Source organism: Chiloscyllium punctatum, unplaced genomic scaffold (assembly GCF_047496795.1).
Source record: "Chiloscyllium punctatum isolate Juve2018m unplaced genomic scaffold, sChiPun1.3 scaffold_149, whole genome shotgun sequence".
Taxonomy (NCBI): Eukaryota; Metazoa; Chordata; class Chondrichthyes; order Orectolobiformes; family Hemiscylliidae; genus Chiloscyllium; species Chiloscyllium punctatum.
In genome coordinates this window covers 402,299-421,112 of record NW_027309883.1, presented here as the reverse complement: position 1 = coordinate 421,112, position 18,814 = coordinate 402,299, and positions in this window count along the sequence as shown.

The following is an 18,814-nucleotide window of genomic DNA, read 5'->3' as shown; positions in this document are numbered from 1 at the left end:
CACAGACAGAGTGAGAGGGACACAGACAGAGTTAGAGGGGGACAGTCAGATTGAGAGGGACAGACAGAGTGAGAGATAGAGAGGTGGTCAGAGAGAGAGAGAGAGGGACAGAGAGAGGGGGAAAGTGACAGAGAGAGAGACAGAGAGAGAGAGGGACTCAGTGAGAGAGAGGGATAATGACAGAGAAGGGCGGGACAGTGAGACACACAGAGAAAGAGGGACAGAGAAACAGAGAGAGAGAGAAACAGAGTGACAGTGGGACAGAGAGAGAGGTAGACAGAGAAAGAGGGACAGAGAGAGAGAGAGAGGGACAGAGATACAGAGAGAGAGGGTCAGAGAGACTGAGAGAGAGAGACGGACAGAAAGACCGAATGATAGAGGGACAGAGAGAGAGAGAGAGAAAGAGGGTAACAGATAGAGGAAGACACACAGAGAGAGGAAGACAGAGAGAGAGAGGGGGACAGAGAGAGAAGGACACAGAGAGAGAGAGGTGGACACAATGAGAGTGAGCGACACAGAGAAAGAGGGATAGAGAAACAGAGTGACAGTGGGACAGAGAGAGAGGTAGACAGAGAAAGAGGGACAGAGAGACCGAGGGACAGAGAGAGAGTGCGAGAGAGACAGAGAGACAGAGAGAGAGGGTCAGAGAGACTGAGAGAGAGAGAGGGACAGAGACCGAATGAAGAGGGACAGAGAGAGAGAGAGAGAGAGAGAAAGAGGGTAAGGGAGAGAGGAAGACACAGAGAGAGGGGGGACAGAGAGAGAGAGGGACAGAGAAAGAGAGGGACAGAGAGAGAGAGGGACCGAGAGGGAGAGGGACACAGTGAGAGAGAGAGAGATGGGCACAGTGAGAGTGAGAGACACAGAGAAAGAGAGAGAGAGAGAGACAGAGAGAGACAGAGAGAGGGACAGAGAGAGAGAGGATCTCAGTGAGAGAGAGAGGGACATAGAAAGAGAAAGGGGGACAGTGAGAAAGAGAGAGCGAGGGACAGAGAGACAGAGAGAGAGAAATGGAAAGCGAGGGTGGGACAGAGACAGAGAGGGACACAGAGAGTGAGGGTCAGAGAGAGGGAGAAAGGGACAGAGAGCGAGAGGGACACAGAGACAGAGGGACACAGAGAGAGAAGGACAGAGAGAGAGTGGAGACAAAGACAGAGAGAGGCACAGTGAGAGAGACACAGAGAAGAGAGAGGGACAGAGAGACACAGAGAAGGACAGAGAGAAAGAAGGACTCAGTGCGAGAGAGGGACATAGAAAGAGAGAGGGGACAGTGAGACACAGAGAGAGAGGGACAGAAAAACTGGGACAGAGAGACACACACAGAGTGAGAGAGAGAGACAGAGAGACAAAGTGACAGGGACAGTGAGAGAGAAGTAGAGAGAGAAACAGGGACAGAGAGACAGAGGGAAAGAGAGAGCGTGTGAGAGATAGACTGAGAGACCGAGGAACAGAGAGACAGAGGGACACAGAAAGAGAGAGGGAGAGCGACGGAGACAGAGAGAGAGATGGACAGAGAGAGAGAGAGGGACAGAGGGATACAGAGTGAGAGAGGGAGAGGGACAGAGAAACAGAGGCACACAGAAAGAGAGAGGGAGAACGGCAGAGAGACAGAGAGAGAGATGGAAAGAGGGAGGGGGGAACACTGAGAGAGGTAGAGGGACAGAGAGACAGAGGGTCAGAGCGAGAGAGAAAGAGGGACAGAGAGAGAGGGACAGAGAGACAGAGGGAAAGAGAGAGAGGAGGACAAAACGACAGAGAGAGATAGACAGAGAGAGAGGGAGAGAGGGTCATAGAGAGTGGGACAGAGAAAGAGGGACAGAGAGAGAGAGGGTTACAGAGAAAGAGAGGGACAGAGAGAGACAGGGTTACAGAGAAAGAGAGGGACAGAGAATAACGGACAGTGACAGAGACGGACATAGATTGAGGGGGACAATGTTACCGAGAAAGGGACAGAGAGTGAGAGGAACACAGAGCGATTGACAGATGGACACAGTGAGTAGGGGACAGAGAGGGGGGCATAGAGAGAGAGAGAGAGAGAGAGAGAGAGAGAGAGAGAGTCAGAGACAGAGAAGGACAGAGAGACAGAGGGACAGAGAGAGGGGGCACAGAGAGACAGCGAGTGAGAGGGTCATAGAGATAGAGGAGGACAGAGAGAGGGGGGAATGAGAGGCAGAGGGACACAATGATAGACAGAGGGACACAGTGACAGAGAGACACACAGAGAAGAGAGAGAGAGGGACAGAGAGACACAGAGAGAGAGGGACGTAGAAACAGAGAGGGGGACAGTGAGACAGACAGAGAGAGGGACAGAGAGACAGAGAGATAGAGAGACACGGAAAGAGAGAGAGAGAGAGAGAGAGACAATGTGACAGAGGGAGAGAGAGAGAGGTAGACAGAGAAAGAGGGACAGAGAGACCGAGGGACAGAGAGAACGAATGATAGAGGGACAGAGAGAGAGAGAGAGAGAGAGAGAGAGAGAGAGAGAAAGACGGACAGAGAGAGCGAGAGAGGGACAGAGAGACAGAGCGAAAGAGAGGCGGGGGGGGGGACAAAGAGACACAGAGAGAGAGTGACAGAGGGACAGAGAGAGAGAGAGAGGTAGACAGAGAAAGAGGGACAGAGAGAGAGAGGGACAGAGAGACAGACAGAGAGAGAGGGACAGAGAGATAGGGTCACACAGAGAGAGGGACAGAGAAAGAGAGGGACAGAGAGAGTGAGTCACAGAGAGACAGTGAGAGAGGGACACAGAGAGAAGGACAGAGAGAGTGTGAGGATCACAGAGAGAGAGGGACAGAGAAAGAGAGAGGGACAGAGAAAGAGAGAGACAGAGAGAGCGTCACAGAGAGAGTGAGAGAGGGACACAGAGAGAAGGACAGAGAGTGAGAGGATCACAGAGAGAGAGAGGTTCACAGAGAGAGAGAGAGACAGAGAGAGAGACAGAGGGACAGAGAGACAGGGACAGGGACAGGGAGGGACACAGATTGAGAGGGACACAGTGAGGGAGAAAGGGACAGAGAGTGCGAGGAACGCAGAGAGAGTGACAGAGTGACACAGAGAGTGTGTGACACAGAGAGAGAGACACCGAGAGAGAGACGTGGAAAGAGAGAGAGAGAGACACCGAGAGAGAGGGACAGAGAGAGAGAGAGAGAGAGAGAGAGAGAAAGAGAGAGAGAGAGAGAGAGAGAGACAGAGGGGGGATACAGAGAGAGGGACACAGAGAGAGGGAGTGAGACGGGCAGGGAGACAGAGAGAGGGACAGAGAGGGAGAGAGGGACACACAGAGAGAGAGAGGGAGACAGAGAGACAGAGAGAGGCAGAGCGAGAAAGACGGACACAGAGAGAGGGAGAGGGACAGACAGAGAGAGGGACAGAAAGACAGAGAGAGGGGGACACAGATAGAGAGAGAGAGAAAGAGACTAGGGGACGGATAGACTGAGGGGCAGAGAGAGGGACAGAGAGAGAGGGATAAAGGGAGAGAGTGCGAGGGAGGGACAGAGAGAGAGGGACAGAGCGACAGAGGGGCACAGAGAGAGAGAGAGGGACAGAGAGACAGAGGGAGAGACAGAGAGAGACAGTGACAGACGGAAAAGTGGCAGAGAGAGATGGACAGAGAGAGAGAGGGACACAGAGGGAGAGAGTGACAGAGAGCGAAAGGGTTAGCGACAGAGAGAGGGGCAGAGAGAGAGGGGGGGGGACAGAGAGAGAGAGGGTCAGAGAGAGAGAGAGGGTCAGAGAGAGATAGGGTCACAGACAGAGTGGGATACAGTGAGGGAGAAAGGGACAGAGAGTGAGAGAAAGACAGAGTGACAGAGGGACACACAGAGAGGGACAAAGAGAAAGAGATACAGAGAGAGAGGGAGAGAAAGAGAGAGGGGCAGAGTGAGAGAGACAGTGAGAGAGAGGGACAGAGAGAGACCGCCAGAGATAGAGGGGCAGAGACACAGAGAGAGAGAGAGAGGGACAGAGAGACCGAATGATAGAGGGACAGAGAGAGAGAGAGAGAAAGAGGGACAGAGAGAGAAAGGGACAGAGATATGGAGGGAAAGAGAGAGAGGGTGACAAAGAGACAGAGAGAGAGAGACAGAGCGAAAGAGAAGGAGAGAGGGTCACAGAGAGAGAGAGGGACAGAGAAAGAGAGGGACAGAGAGAGGGGGTCACAGAGAGAGAGTGAGAGAGGGACACAGAGAGAGAGAGGGACAGAGACAGAGAGGGACACAGATTGAGAGGGACACAGTGAGGGAGAATGGGACAGAGAGTGAGAGGAACACAGAGAGAGTGACAGAGGGACGCAGAGAGTGGGGGACAAGAGAGAGCGGGTGCAGACAGAGAGTGGGACAGAGATACAGCGAGAGAGAGGGCCAGAGAGACCGAGAGAGGGACAGAGAGAGAGAGGGACAGAGAGAGAGGGACACAGTGAGAGGGAGAGGGACATAGAAAGCGACAGAAGGACAGAGAGACACAGACACGGGGGGGTGGGGGACAGATGGACAGAGAGAGAGAGAGAGAGAGACCGAGGGACAGAGAGCGAGAGGGACAGAGAGACTGAGAGACAGAGAGAGAGACACACACAGAGAGGGACAGAGAGAGTGAGTGGGACAGATGGACAAATTGAGAGCGAGAGAGGGAGACAGAGACCGAGCGACAGAGAGAGAGGGGGACAGAGAGAGAGAGAGAGAGAGAGAGAGAGATGGGGAGGTGGTGGGACACACAGAGAGAGGGACACAGAGAGAGTAAGAGACACAGAGACAGAGAGGGACACAGAGAGTGTGATGGACACACAGAGAGAGGGAGGGACACAGAAAGAGTGAGGGACAGAGTGAGAGAGCACGGCAGAGGGAGAGAATGGGACACTCAGAGAAAGGGGGGAAGAGGGAGAGGGACGCAGAGAAAGGGACACAGAGAGTGAGGGACACATAGAGAGAGAGGGACAGAGAGAGAGTGATGGACGTAGAGAGAATGAGGGACACAGTGAGAGAGAGGGACAGAGAGAGAGAGGACAGAGAGAGAGAGGGACACAGAGTGATGGACACACAGAGAGAGTTACAGACACAAAGAGAGTGGGGGACACAGAGAGAGGGACATAAAGAGAGAGTGAGAGGGACGCAGAGAGTGAGAGGGACGCAGAGAGGGGGGGCACACAGAGAGGGAGGGGGCACACAGATGGAGGGGGCACACAGAGAGAGGGGGCACAGAGAGAGAGAGGGGGCAAACAGAGAGAGAGCGGGCACACAGAGAGAGGGACACAGAGAGAGTGAGGGACACAGAGAGTGTGAGACGGAGAGAATGGGACACTGAGAGAGAGGGGGCAGAGAGAGAGAGTGAGGGACACAGAGTGAGGGGCAAAGAGAGTGAGGGACACATTGAGAGAGAGGGACAGACACAGAGAGAGAGGGAGGGGGACACAGAAAGAGACGGGGGCACAGATAGAGTGAGGGACGCAGTGAGAGAGAGCGACACAGTGAGAGAGAGCGACAGACAGAGAGAGAGGGACAGACAGAGAGAGAGGGACGGACACAGAGAGAGAGAGGGACGGACACAGAGAGAGAGGGTCAGAGAGAGAGGGACACAGAGACAGAGGGGGAGAGAGAGGGACAGAGAGAGAGTGAGGAACAGAGAGAGAGAGGGTCAAGAGAGAGGGACAAAGAGAGACAGAGGGTGGGAGTGATGGACAGAGAGAGAGTGATGGACAGAGAGAGGGAGTGAGGAACAGAGAGAGAGAGGGTTAGAGAGAGAGGGACACAGAGAGACAGAGGGGGAGAGAGAGGGAGAGAGAGACAGAAGGACAGAGAGGGAGAGGGATACAGAGAAAGATGGAGGGACAGGGACAGATAGAGATCGGGAGAGAGGGACACAGAGAGAGAGCGACACAGAGAGAGTGAGAGACAGAGAGTTTGGGGGGCACAGAGAGTGTGAGGGACACAGAGAGAGTGGGACACACAGAGAGAGGGACAGAGAGAGAGTGACAGGTACAGAGTGAGAGGGACACACAGAGAGAAAGAGGGACAGGGACTGAGAGAGATGGAGAGAGAGGGATACAGAGAGAGTGACAGACAGCGAGAGAGTGACAGACAGCGAGAAAGTGAGGGACACAGAGAGAGACACAGAAAGGGAGAGAGGAACACAGAGAGAGAGAGGGACAGAGACAGAGAGGGACACAGATTGAGAGGGACACAGTGAGGGAGAATGGGACAGAGAGTGAGAGGAACACAGAGAGAGTGACAGAGGGACGCAGAGAGTGGGGGACAAGAGAGAGCGGGTGCAGACAGAGAGTGGGACAGAGATACAGCGAGAGAGAGGGCCAGAGAGACCGAGAGAGGGACAGAGAGAGAGAGGGACAGAGAGAGAGGGACACAGTGAGAGGGAGAGGGACATAGAAAGCGACAGAAGGACAGAGAGACACAGACACGGGGGGGGGGGGACAGATGGACAGAGAGAGAGAGAGAGAGAGACCGAGGGACAGAGAGCGAGAGGGACAGAGAGACTGAGAGACAGAGAGAGAGACACACACAGAGAGGGACAGAGAGAGTGAGTGGGACAGATGGACAAATTGAGAGCGAGAGAGGGAGACAGAGACCGAGCGACAGAGAGAGAGGGGGACAGAGAGAGAGAGAGAGAGAGAGAGAGAGAGAGAGAGAGAGAGAGAGAGAGAGAGATGGGGAGGTGGTGGGACACACAGAGAGAGGGACACAGAGAGAGTAAGAGACACAGAGACAGAGAGGGACACAGAGAGTGTGATGGACACACAGAGAGAGGGAGGGACACAGAAAGAGTGAGGGACAGAGTGAGAGAGCACGGCAGAGGGAGAGAATGGGACACTCAGAGAAAGGGGGGAAGAGGTAGAGGGACGCAGAGAAAGGGTCACAGAGAGTGAGGGACACATAGAGAGAGAGGGACAGAGAGAGAGTGATGGACGTAGAGAGAATGAGGGACACAGTGAGAGAGAGGGACAGAGAGAGAGAGGACAGAGAGAGAGAGGGACACAGAGTGATGGACACACAGAGAGAGTTACAGACACAAAGAGAGTGGGGGACACAGAGAGAGGGACATAAAGAGAGAGTGAGAGGGACGCAGAGAGTGAGAGGGACGCAGAGAGGGGGGGCACACAGAGAGGGAGGGGGCACACAGATGGAGGGGGCACACAGAGAGAGGGGGCACAGAGAGAGAGAGGGGGCAAACAGAGAGAGAGCGGGCACACAGAGAGAGGGACACAGAGAGAGTGAGGGACACAGAGAGTGTGAGACGGAGAGAATGGGACACTGAGAGAGAGGGGGCAGAGAGAGAGAGTGAGGGACACAGAGTGAGGGGCAAAGAGAGTGAGGGACACATTGAGAGAGAGGGACAGACACATAGAGAGAGGGAGGGGGACACAGAAAGAGACGGGGGCACAGATAGAGTGAGGGACGCAGTGAGAGAGAGCGACACAGTGAGAGAGAGCGACAGACAGAGAGAGAGGGACAGACAGAGAGAGAGGGACAGACAGAGAGAGAGGGACGGACACAGAGAGAGAGAGGGACGGACACAGAGAGAGAGGGTCAGAGAGAGAGGGACACAGAGACAGAGGGGGAGAGAGAGGGACAGAGAGAGAGTGAGGAACAGAGAGAGAGAGTGTCAAGAGAGAGGGACAAAGAGAGACAGAGGGTGGGAGTGATGGACAGAGAGAGAGTGATGGACAGAGAGAGAGAGTGAGGAACAGAGAGAGAGAGGGTTAGAGAGAGAGGGACACAGAGAGACAGAGGGGGAGAGAGAGGGAGAGAGAGACAGAAGGACAGAGAGGGAGAGGGACACAGAGAAAGATGGAGGGACAGGGACAGATAGAGATCGGGAGAGAGGGACACAGAGAGAGAGCGACACAGAGAGAGTGAGAGACAGAGAGTTTGGGGGGCACAGAGAGTGTGAGGGACACAGAGAGAGTGGGACACACAGACAGAGGGACAGAGAGAGAGTGACAGGTACAGAGTGAGAGGGACACACAGAGAGAAAGAGGGACAGGGACTGAGAGAGATGGAGAGAGTGGGATTCAGAGAGAGTGACAGACAGCGAGAGAGTGACAGACAGCGAGAGAGTGAGGGACACAGAGAGAGACACAGAAAGGGAGAGAGGAACACAGAGAGAGAGAGCCACGCAGAGAGTGGGAGGGACACAGAGAGAGAGTGGGACACAGAGAGAGTGATGGACACAGAGAGAGAGGGACAGAGAGAGAGAGAAAGTCACAGAGAGTGTGATGGACACAGAGAGAGAGGGAGGGACGCTGGGAGAGTGAGAGACAAAGAGAGAGAGAGGGACAGAGAGAGAGAGGGATACAGAGAGTGAGGGATAGAGAGACCCAGGGACAGAGAGAGACTGAGGGACGCAGAGAGAGAGAGGGACAGAGAGGGGTACATAGAGACAGGGGATGGGGAGAAAGAGATAAAGACAGACAGCGAGAGAGAGGGATAGAGAGAGAGGTACAGAGAGACAGAGAGAGGGATAGGGAGAGAAAGTGCGAGAGGGATAGAGAGAGAGTGAGGGACACAGAGGGAGAGAAAAGTGCAGAGAGAGAGTGAGACAGGGAGGGAGTGCGACACAGAGAGAGTGTGGGGCACAGAGAGAGTGAGGGATAGAGAGAGAGAGAGGGACAGGGACAGAGAGAGAGAGAGCGAAAGACAGAGAGAGGGACACAGAGAGGAAGAGAGGGACAGTGAGAGAGACAGGGACAGACACAGAGACAGGGAGATATTGAGAGAGTGGGACACACAGAGAGGGACACAGAGAGGGATGAACAGAGAGACAGAGAGAGAGGGACAGAGAGAGAGGGGGGGATAGAGACAGAGGGAGATCGAGAGAAGAGGGATACAGAGAGAGTGACAGACAGAGAGAGAGTGAGGGACACAGAGGGAGAGAGAGGCAACCCAAAGGAATAGCCACACTACCATACATCAGGGGCATTTCTGAACTGACAGCCAGACTACTGCGACCACTAGGACTCATAACAGCACACAAACCAACAGCCACGCTCAGACAACAACTCACCAGAACAAAGGACCCGATACCCAACATGAGCAAAACTAATGTAGTGTACAAAATCCCATGCAAGGACTGCACAAAACACTACATCGGACAAACAGGAAGACAGTTAACGATCCGTATACACGAACACCAACTAGCCACGAAACGACACGACCAGCTATCCTTAGTAGCCACACACACAGACGACAAGCAACATGAATTCGACTGGGACAACACTACCATTATAGGGCAAGCCAAACAGAGAACAGCCAGGGAATTCCTAGAGGCATGGCACTCATCCACAGACTCTATCAACAAACAAATCGACCTGGACCCAATATACCGGCCACTACAGTGGACAGCTCGAACTGGCAACCGGAAGTGGCAGAGACAGGCCACCATAAATACCGGAGAAAAGAGCACAGAAGCGCTTCACAGGAGGCTCCCAAGCACTGAGGACGTCACCTAGACAGGGGACGAACGTTTGCAAGACAAATTCCCAGCTCGGCGAACAGAACCACAACAACGAGCACCCGAGCTACAAAATCTTCTCCCAAACTTTGAAAATCTTAGTGAGATCACATCTGGAGTAATGTGTACAGATTTAATCTCCTCACTGAGGAAAGGAAATTGTTACATTGGAGGCAGCTCAGAGACGGTTCCCTCAACTGCTTCGTGAAATGAAGGTGTTAGTTTATAAGGAAAGGATGGTCAGGTTGATCCAATACACATCGGACTTTACAAGAATGAAAGATGATCTTATTACAACATACATGACCAGAAGGAGTCAGCCACAGAAGCCAATTACACACATAATGGAGAAATCCATGTCATTATCCAGCCTGTTACACAGGAACAGAAGGATATTCAGGCCTTCAACACTGTTACACCAGAACAGGACCAGGCTGTTCAGCCCCTGGGTACTCACATACAGTTACAGGGAGCGGCTAATCAGCCCCTCAAGCCTATAACCCTGGACCCAGAGTAGACCATAACGGACCAGTATCCTATTACACAGCAACACGATCAGTCCATTCAGCCCCGTCAAGTCTGTTAGTCGGGAATTGGAAGAGGCCACACAGTGACTGGAGATTTTTATGTTGGGATAACAGGAGGCCATTCACTTCCACTGAGCCTATTGGAAGTGAATTGGATAAGGATGTAAGCTCTCTGAGCCTTTTTTTCATGAGAATAGAGGAGGTAATTCAGACATGTGTCTCTTGTCAGGGAACATCACTCCCTCGTTCCCATCTCAGGGATGCATGAGGAGACCGCTCAGTATTTCCAGCCTTAGGTGCAGGATTATGAGAAGGCGCATCAGCCCCTCGAGCTGTTACACAGCAACAGGAAGATTCCATAATCCCCAACCCTCTAACACATCAACAGGAGGAGGTCATTCTGTCCTTGGAGACCACAACATCGGATCACCAAAAAGATGTCAGCCCATCGAGTTTGTACACGAGCAGGATGATGAGTCCATTTAGTCACACATGCCTCTTACACAGCAATTGGAACAGATCTCTTAAAACGTGTATCCATTAAACAGGAATTAAAAGAAAACGTAAGTGTTTTTGAAAGGGAAAAACATATAATAATGGTATACATTAGGGACTAAAGTGTAACAATAAACTATTGTAATTTAATGCAAATTGTTAGAGTCCATTGTTCAAGTCATTTGCAAAGTTAAACCACAATCCGTCAGAGTCAACATGGTTTTACGTGTTTGAATTGTTTGCTTGAGTTACTTAAAGATGTCACAAACAAGGTGGATAGTGGGAATCCTGGAGATGGAATATATCTGGTCTTCCTGAAAGCATTGGATATGTCACTTCTCCAAAGAGTAAGTGGTAAGATCAGACAACATGGGTTTAGGAGTAATTTATTAACTTGGATGGAGGATTAGTGAACCAACTAAATATAATCAGATTTCATTACTCATCCCTTAACTATTTTTCATCAATATTATTACTCGGTTGACAGGATACAAAATACTACGGCCAATTTTTCTGATGACACTAACATCAGTGGGAAATTATTTCGGAATGAAGATGTAAGAGGTTTAAAAATGAATATGATAGTTTGGGTGAATGGACTAACATGTGGCAATGAAAATTAAAGTGTATAACTGTGAGATTATTCAAGTTGGTCAGCGAAATAGAAAGGCAAATTATTATCTAAATGGAGAGAAACTTCAAAGTGCTCAAGTGCAGAGGGGTCTATGTCTCCATGTGCAATTCACAGAAAACCTGCATGCAGGTACAGCTAATAATGGGAAAGTCAAGTGGAGGTTCAGTTTTTTATTTGTAAATGGATAGAGTAGTAAGATAGCGAGTGTTGATGTAGCCACGCAAACATTAGTGACGCTGCAAATGGAGTAGAGTTTGGGTGCCCTGACTTGCGGAAGGGTGCAATTGCATTGGAGGCAATTCAGAAGGTGTTCATTAGATTGATACCAGAGATGAGGGGTTGGTTTTATGAAGAGAGATTGAGCAGTTCAGGTCGATAGTCTCAAATTTATTACAATAAAAGGAGATGTCATTGTGGTCTTTAAAATGCTAAAGGTAATTGACAGTGTACATGTGGAGTAGATATTTGGTCATGTGCAGCAATCTACAACAACATACCAGAGTTTCAGGATGGAGAGATGGCAGGAATGTGGATCAGAGGCCGCGATGACATCAGCCATGATTGTTTTCATTGGTGGAGCAGGCTGGAGCGGCTGAATTACTGACTGATGTTCCTTGTTCTTATTTAGCTCTTTGAATATGTTACACAGGAATGGGGAAGGACTGGTTATCAATCAGGAAGCAGGCACTCCGGATATATCAGTTTGACAAAACGTCACCAGTGGAGTCACACAATGACCAGTGCTTGGTCCTCAACTATTTGCAATCTATATCAATGATCAGGAGTATGGAACAGATGTACTGTAATTACATTTGGTTATGACTCTGTGATAAGCAAGACATTAAATTATCAAGTGAGGCAGTGGAATATAACATGATATAATTTGTCATTTTATTTACAGGAAGAATGGAAGGGAGTATGTTACTGAAATGGAGCGCGACGAAAGGGCATAATAATACTGTGCATTGGGGAGTTCACTCAGACCCATTCAGACATGGGAAGTTTTGCTCCAGCTCTCTGATGGTCTGCTCCATGACATTACCAGGGGCCCAGTTGCTCTCAGTACATACCGGATATTTTGATGTTGTTTGTTGGCAATGTGGACAGTATTTTGAAACGCGTAGCAAGGGGACCGCCTTCAAGATACATTCACTACTTTCTACATGGAGACTGATGATGAAGGGATGGTCTGACTGCTTCTGAACGAAGAGTCTGTGGCTGCTGCGAGGACAGTGAGTATTCACCAACATTATGTACTGTGCATGGGCGCACTGTAACATTAATGGAGTGAGATTTCCTGCAGTTCCCCTCCATGACCTCAATGACATGGGGATCCGCAGAGCCAAGTACATCATTGGAAAAATTACTGGGAAATCAAGGATACACTCGGCAGATCCCTGCTGAGGGAGAAAACATTGCATTCACCTCATCCACCATATACCTCAGTTTTCCTCCCACAGTCCGAAAATGTGCAGGTTAGGTGAATTGCACATGGTAAATTGTCCATACTGTTCAGGGATGTGTAGATTAGGTGCATTTGTGAGGGGTAAATATGGAATAATAGGATAGTGGAATGGGTCTGGGTGGGTTACTCTTCGATGGATTGGTGTGGACTTGTTGGGCCAAATGGTCTGTTTCCACACTGTAGGGATTCTGAACCTGAACCCAATTGGGAATTATCGAATTCGAAACACACAAGAGTCCCCTCTTTTCTATGAACCAGAGCAGACTTCCTTAAAATTCTTGAAGATGGCAGCCTGGATGCCAACTTTGTCTTACAGTAAAGATAGATGTGAAATGGGTGTTCCAGATATGATGCAGCTGTTCAAACAACTCAACTTAAACCAAAACACAACTTACTTAAACACTCGAATAAAAATACATACAAAAAGAAGAGGAATGTAGAATAACCTAACTACTGGAAATCTTTATAGAATAATGGACGTAGTACCTTCCACTAATGAAGTATTCCAATGTACGATCATCGTCCCTTAGCAAAAAGACACACCCAAGGCCAATCAGTCATGCATGCAGTTCTCCAATCCAGGAGGAAACAGCATCAAGACAGATTTCAAAGAGAATAGATGCTTGGGATCATTTACTGAAGCATCCAACCCTGATCCCAGGAACCTGGTGATTGTTACAGCTCAGAAAAACGAGAAAGCCTGGTCTGTGCGAACTGACCATTGTTATCACTATTAATTTTTAAAAAAAAACTAAAAGCCTCCTCTGTTAATTACTTCAGCCGTTTGCAGTAGGTAGTTCGGCCGTTAAGATCTCTCTCTATAGAAAAGGAGCAAATAACCTTTTTTAAAGTGACACCATTGTCAGAGATGTTAGGTACCTGGTCCTTTACAATAATACTCAAGGGGCTTGCTTGTGTTACTGGCCACACGATCAGCTAAAAGGGACAAACACAAAAGTCAGGCGTTCAGTGAATAGGCACAGATCAAGCTTAAAAGAAGCGAGTCAAAGCTGCTGAAACCCCTATCCAATATGCAGCACCACATAGGACACGCCGGGAGTTGAACAACAGCCCGACACACACTCCCCTGAACATGGAGCACCACACGAATCACACCGCAAAGTGAAAAACAGACTGACACATACCCCCACCCCCGACATGGAGCAACACATGGGACATACCGGGAAGTGAACAACAGCCTGTCACACCCACCCACTCCCGAACATGGAGCACCATATGGGACACACTAGGAATTGAACAACAGCTCAACACACATCATTTCACTGTTTCTGAGCATCACAATGCCAGCACTCGATACAGTCGGGAACCAAACACCAAGGCCAGGGAAAGATGCAGAGGGATAGAAAGATTCACATTACAGACAGAGTAAACAGACAGTTAATTAACTCAGATCGTGTTGTGGAAATATATAGAAAAAGACTAGGTAGTGGGACTAACTGTTGGATTGAACCTTTAGAGAGCAAAATTACAAGCATGAGAACATTGAATAAAGGTATTTTCAGATCAGCTAAAATGGTTTGTTTCATCAAATTCTGAATCGGCTCCACAGAACACTTCAAGTAGCATAAACAGGGACAAGATGACAGACCAACATGAAGAGTTTTGCAGACTATGCTAGTGCATGGCTCAGTAACCTGGATTATCTGGGGTGTGTGCATCTGGGTGGTTGAGTGTGAAAATCATTGCTTGAGAGAAAATGCACTTGAAGGAAACCAGGTTACCTGATGGGGATTTGAATAATCGACACAAAGAGATTGAGGGAAGTTTCATGGACAGATGAGTTAACGTGCTCAAGAATATTAAACTAAAGGTATTGCCAGACACAATAGCGATATAGATCAGCGTGCACAGGAATGTCAGATGGATGGGATTTTGGTCTGAGTTTGAATCAGGTTTATTTCTGCAGGTTTCAACCCGAGAGTGTCAGCAGCAGATTGTTGTCATCATTAAGTCTGCATTTCACAGCTCAAGGTTCAAACAGCAGATGAGTTAAGCCAGTGAAGTATATTCTGGAGCAGTGAGTAGTTAAAGTTAATAATGGTCAGGGCCTGTTGTCAGGAATCATCTCATGTCCAAAGCGATTATCAAAGTTGTGATTCGTCATTTCAAACAACGCCTGTATGTATCACCTCCCACCGCACCCCCACATCCCCCCCGCCCCAAGCCACTCACCACCCTGATTTGGAAATGTTCTTCTGTTCCTTCAACGTCGTTGGGTCAAAATCCTGGTATTCCCTCCCTACAGTCATTGTGGGTCAACCAACAGCAAGTGGACTGCACGATTCAAGAAGGCAACTCACCCTCACCTTCTCAAGGGCAAATAGAGATGGTCTATCAATGCTGGCTAGCCAGCAACACCCAAGTTCCACAAATGAATGAAAACAAAATATATTGGTCGGGATGGGTTGGAGTCCCAGGAAGGAAATGGAGTTTGTATTCATAATAGATGACAATGACTTCCACGCCCCGAACATTTAAATAACAAGGGCAGTGAGACAATGGTTCACATCTGCAACAGAGTAGGTCAACGTAGAGACTCATGAGTAATACTGTCACCAGCAAGGAGGGAGACAGGAATTGAGCTGGATTCAAATATTACCAGGGAACTATTGGTGGGAAGAGTGTGAAAGAACAGAAATGCAGTCATAACTGATTTATAGAAAAAATATCTGGACAGCGATATTTACCAGGGACACCAACGATAGACAGGAGTGGATAATAACTATATTGAATAATGTAAAGAGCACAATAGATCCGCCATGATAACGATAACTAATCATAATATGTAGAAAGATACCAAACAGAATCGGAAAGCACAGCCCTTCAGGCAGCATCCGAAGAGCAGAAGAATCCACATTTCATGTGTCAGGCCTTCATCAGGAATGAGGCTTGTCGCCCAATGGTGCTGAGAGATAAATGGGGAGGGGATGGGAATGGGGGAAGGGAGCTGAGAATGTCATAGGTAGATAAAGTTGGGGATGGAAGTGATATGTCGGAAAGGAGGGTGGAGCAGAAAGGTGCGAAGGAAGATGGGCAGATAGGACAGATCATGGGGGCGATGATGAGTTGAAAGGTTAAAGAGTGGGAAAGGAAAATGAGAAAACTAGTGATCCCGTGTGGTTACAGGGTCCCAAGGTGGAAGATCAGTCTTTCTCCCTCCAGGCATCAGGTGATTAGGGGGTGGTGGTGGAGGAGGCCCATGACCTTGGAGGAGTGGGAGGGTGTGCTGAAATATTCGTCCATGGGGCAGTGGGTTTGGTTGGTGCGGGTGTCCTGTAGATGTTCTCTGAAGTGTGCCGCAAGTTAGCGTCCTGTCTCCCCAATGTGGAGGAGACAACATCGGGTGCAACAGACACAGTAGGTGGTGTGTATGGAAGTGCAGGTAAAACTCCGATGGATGTGGAAATACCCTTTGATGACTTGTACAGAGATGAGGGCGGTGTTGAGGACGCAGGTTTTGCAATTACTGCGGTAGCAGGAGAAGGAGCTGCAAGGGGAGAGTGCTTTGGTGGGCGGTATTGACCTGATGAGGTAGTCACGGAGAGAATTGACTTTATTCAATGAGAATAGGGGTGAGGAGGGAAGTATATCTCTGCTGGTGGGGTCTGCTGGTAGGTGGCACAAATGGATGAGGAAAATGCATTGTATCTGGAGATTTGGTGGGGTGGAAGGTGAGGAACAAGGATGCTATTTTCCTGTTGCATTTGGAGGGGTGAGATTCGAAGGCAGAGTTGTTGGAAGTGGAGAAGATGTGCTGCAGGGCATCGTCGACCATGTGGGAGATTAAATTGCGTTTTTTTGAAGAAGGAGGTCATGTGAGATATACACTGGGATCAGTGTGGTGCTAAGAAAGCAGGCAAAATCAGACAGCATCCGAAGAGCAGGAAAATCGATGCTTTGAGCAAAAGCCCTTCAAAAGGAATCGGGCTTTTGCCCAAAACATTGACTTTCCTGCTCATTGGGTGCTGCCTGACATGCTGTGCTTTTCCAGACCACACTCTCGACTCTAATCTCCAGCACCTGTAGTACTCACTTTCGCCTACTTACTAGGTTCAGCCACTTCTGTAATACTGTCTTGAATTTTGTTCTCCCTGCTATAGAAAAGATGTTGTTAAACTTGAAAGGGTGCAGTAAAGATTTGCAAGTAGGTTGCTGATGTTGAGGAAGCGAGTGATGATGAGCTACATGGAGAGCCTGGGCTATGTTCCCTTGAGCGTTGAGTCTGAGGAGTGACCTCACTGCGATTTATCACGGTGAATCCTGATGCTCCAGGGTGAACAATGTCAAAGACAAGGGAAATAGACAGGATAGTTATTCACATTATAACTAGTCAATTACTCATGGGACAAGTTGACAAAATATGCAAGTAGACTGAAGAATGGGACTGGCTGGAGGATTCTGCATTTGGAGGATCCAATCACAAGAATGAGAACAAAAATAAGGGCATGGCTTTTTCGACTGAAATGATTAGTTATATCACATTCTCAATCCACCTCAGAGAACCAGCCCTGACACCATAGATCCGGAGGAAATAGTTGTTGAGCATGAAGCCCTGTGCATACCAGGCTCGTGTACTGCTGAACACAACCCTGCAATTGTTCCAGCGAAGAACACTGGGCAGACCATAGCAGTGCATGGACCTATAAACCCAGATCAGAAATGTTTTCAGCATGAAGCACTGTGCAGACCGGGCTGATGTAATATGTAATGAAAGCCACAATCTACCCAGAGTGGAAATGTATATAGACCACAGCAGTTCATTGATCTATAAACCCAGGTAAGACATGTGACCAGGGTGTGGAACTGTGTTCACCACCCCAGTACATTGCTGAGTAACACTGTGTTCGATCACTGTCCAGCGTGGGGAAACTTGCAGCCCATGATGGAAGTGACAGAATGTGCATCTCCCATCCATTTACAACTCAATATCTACACTGTTATTATAAGGGGTACTCTGGGTATGAACATTACTGCCAGAGAGTGATCGTCTGGGAATCAGTTTAAATATTAACAAATGGGAGGAGTTTGGGTTAAGACGGAGTGGACGAAACTGAGAGACAATGCCACGAATGGATGTGTTCCCAGGTTCCAGAATGTTGAAATGTAAACTTTTCAACAGAGTCTTGCAACATAAGTCAGTATTTCCAGGAATGATGGGTGAACGGGATATTGCTGTGAGGTCAGATGATGGAGAGATTTGGATGAGCAATTGTTCTGCAGCTTTGTAACTTGTAAAAGGGTCAGCACAGACTTTGATTCATTGGGCTGAATCTAACAATAACTTGTCTCGGTGACATTTTCCTTGAGTGTGACAGAGGAATTGTCTGCGCGAGGTCGTGTTAGTTTCCTGGTGCTATCTTATTGAACCCACCTCATTAACTACTCACACCAGCCGATGGTGTCCCTCTCATTCAATGCCAGCCCGATTCTCCCACCCATCATGGCTGGTGGTACTCACCATCGCCCGGATGTCCCTGCATAATATATGATCCCTGGCACTGATGCCACCTTTAAACGGCCAAAGGGCACATGGTTCAGCTTTCTCAGTTCAGAGCTGTCCTGCACAGTTTACCCTTAGAATGGCAGCTAAGGGGCAAATATACGACTGTTTGTCTACGGGGGCATGGAGGTCCTGGTTGATGGGTTAGTACAGAGGGGGACCATTCTCTTCCCAGAGGGGGACACACCACCAAACCCACCGAGCATAGTCTGAGCTCACACCCAGCTCAGTGCAGTATCTGTGCTCTGAAGAAATGTGCAGCAATACAGGACAAGCATCAGTAACCTTCATTCCTCTGTCAGGATAAGGTTCACTGTATTCTGTCTGCTCCCACACACTCACTGTATATTTGTTATAGCAGCAACTCCCGAACGAGGCTCATGTCCCACCACTCTCACTGCATCACCTTCTCTGTTCCCCCCCCTCTCTCTCTCTGTCTGTCTCTCTGTCTCTCTCTCTCTCTCTCCCTCCACTACACCCCCTACACTAACAACATTGCATGACACATCACTGTGGACTGACTCCCTCCGGGCACCTCACGATGTCCACCCTCCCCACCTGCACCGGCATTACGAGCAAGGCCACCCACTCCCATCCTCCCTCCCTCCCTCCCATTCCAGGAGAAACAGCCTGAAATAGGACAGAAAGGGCCAAGCAGGTTGGTGGAGTGACCGATATCCGTTCCCTTAACCCCCTCTCCCCCGCCATTTGGGGAG